Source organism: Dreissena polymorpha, chromosome 15, assembly GCF_020536995.1.
Source record: "Dreissena polymorpha isolate Duluth1 chromosome 15, UMN_Dpol_1.0, whole genome shotgun sequence".
Taxonomy (NCBI): Eukaryota; Metazoa; Mollusca; class Bivalvia; order Myida; family Dreissenidae; genus Dreissena; species Dreissena polymorpha.
In genome coordinates, this window is record NC_068369.1 from 21877475 (window position 1) to 21880467 (window position 2993).

Sequence of the window (2993 nt, forward strand, 5' to 3'; positions counted from 1 at the left end):
ACATGCCAATTTTGATTATCCGGAAGGGATAAGTGAAAATTATGTGAAAATACAATGGGATGTATCTAAACGGGATAAATTCAGAAGTGCTATTATTAGTCGACTAACCCAACTTAATAACTTGACATGTAGTCATAGTAGTAATCTACAAAACAGGGAGTCTATAAATACCCTGCTTAACTCTTTTACAACAATTATGCGTGAAGTAGCCGATCCGTTGTTTTTAAACCATTCCTCGCATAAGAATGTTCCTTATAATGATGCTGCACATGTTACGCATGCTGACTGGTTCGATAATGAATGTGTTCAAGCTAAAAATATATATTTACAAGCGCTGCGAAATTTTAATTTCTTCAAAACAACAGAGAGTAGGCATTTACTTTGCGCACAAAAAGCAAATTATAAATCTTTAATAAATAAAAAGAAACGGTTGTTTGAAAATAATAAGCTTTGAGAGTTAGAGAAATTAAAGCACGCTAAACCTCGAGAGTTTTGGAAGCATTTTAAAAATAATAAAAGTAGAAAGAGTAACAACATTTTTAATGATGATTTCTTTAAATATTTCTCTACACTAAGTAATGATATTTCGCAATGCTCAAATGACGAGGCTGAGCAATTTTGTCGCACAAATGATTTTAATAACTGTGATGTCCAGTTTCCGGAACTTGATAAACCAATCACCACTGACGAAATTGTAAATGCCGTTATGTTTTTGAAATCGCGCAAAGCATGTGGATATGATAATCTGCTTAACGAGTATTTCATGGAAAGCGTTGATATCATAGGATCACATCTGTGTATTATATTTAATGCTATTTTAAACTCTGGGTATTTTCCCGATAAGTGGACCGAGGGGGTAATTGTACCTATACATAAAAAGGGGGATACGGAAAATGCTAGTAACTACCGAGGTGTAACACTTATAAGTTGTTTGGCTAAATTATTTACAACTGTAATAAACAAGCGCGTTGAATCTTTTTGTAACGAAATTAATAGTATTTCGGACGCTCAGTTCGGATTTCGGAAGGGAAGATCAACAGTTGATGCCGTTTTTATACTCTTGTCGGTCATTCAAAAATATCTTAACCAAAATAAACGTCTTTATGTTATTTTTGTCGATATGTTTAAATGCTTTGACTCAATCTACCGGAATGCCGTTTGGTTAAAAATGTACAAATCCGGAATTCAAGGTAAATTGTTAAGAATCATACGAGATATGTATCAGAAAGTAAAATCTTGTGTAAAATAATGTAGCAGCTATTTCGATTTTTTTGAATATGCAGTTGGCCTGAGGCAAGGTGAGGTACTCTCGCCGATTTTGTTTTCATTCTTTGTTAATGACCTTGAACTTTATTTACAAAATGAACCTAATTCTGGTATATATTAATAGACGATATTGTGTTAATGCTTTTACTTTATGCAGATGATATGGTAATTTTTGCGAAATCGCATGAGGAATAACAAACCAATATAAATCTTTTGCACTCATATTGTAAAACACTTACAAAACAAAAATTATGGTTTTCAGAAAGAGGGGCAGACTGTTAGCAAATGAAAAATGGAGCTTCGATGGGAAAGAAGTGATGGTTGTAGACGATTTTAATTATCTAGGTACTGTTTTCAACTAGACTGGGAATTTTAAGCTGAATCAAGAATATCTAGCAGGTAAAGCTATTAAGGCATTGAATATACTACTGCAACATTGTAAAAAGTACGAACTGAAGCCAAAGATATTGTGTCATCTCTTTGATTCATTTGTTGGTTCTATACTTAACTATTCAGCAGAGGTATGGGGATTTAAACAATCAAAAGAACTAGAGAGAATTCACCTTAAATTTTGCAAACGTATTTTAAAACTTAAAACTAATACATCTAATGCGGGCGTATATGGGGAATTCGGTCGGTACCCTCTGTTCATTTCTAGGTATCTAAAAATCATTAAATACTGGATTAAAATTATACATACGGATAATGTTATTATTAAAAAGGTTTATGGGCAAGCCAAGTAAGATTGTAACAATGGTTTTACAAATTGGGTTTCTAATGTAAAGTTATTGCTGAATAATTATGGTTTCTCTTATATCTTCGAAGATGCTGACAATGTCGATTTTAAATCTTTTATCAGCATTTTCAAACAACGTGTCATAGACAATTTCATTCAGGAATGGTCCCAGAACATGCAGACAAACCATGTTCTTACTAATTATGTCCTCTTTAAAAACATTTTCAACTACGAATCATACCTAGATTTACTACCAAGCAGCCTTAGAATGTTCTTTTGTAGACTAAGACTGTCGGTCTACCCCCTAAGAATACAAACGGGTAGATATGGTAAAAATAGAATTGATAGGGATCAGCGTTACTGTTTATTTTTCAAATTCACAAGATATTGAAGATGAATATCACTTCATGCTTATATGTCCATTCTTAGATGAGATTCGCAAAAAATATGTACCAAAGTACTATTACCAACGCCCATCGATGTTTAATTTTTTGGAAATGTTGGGCATTGATAACAAGACCAAATTAATTAAAATTTCTATTTTTATTAAATACGCATTAAATAAAAGAAACACATTGTTAAATGTAAGTTCATCCTCTTAAATAATGAAACTTAAAAATTCTTAACTAACACAATTTATTTGATTAAAATATTCAAATGTTATATTTTTATAGTGAAGACCAGGTATACCGTGTGTACTTTGCTACACACCGTATGTGCTGAAATAATATATTATATGAAGTAATGTACTTTATTGTATACCGTATGTACTAAAACTATGTATTATATGAGTAACGTGACATGAATCTAAATCATGATTTGTTTTTTGTTATACTGACGATGTACATTGTGCAAGTCAAAATAAAACATATGTTCTGTTCTGTTCTGTTCTTATAACATCTTGCAATCAGGTGACATGTTGTGTTCATGTTATACAAAACGTCGAACTCAACCTGTTGATGATAAAAATATACATTATAGTCATGTTGGT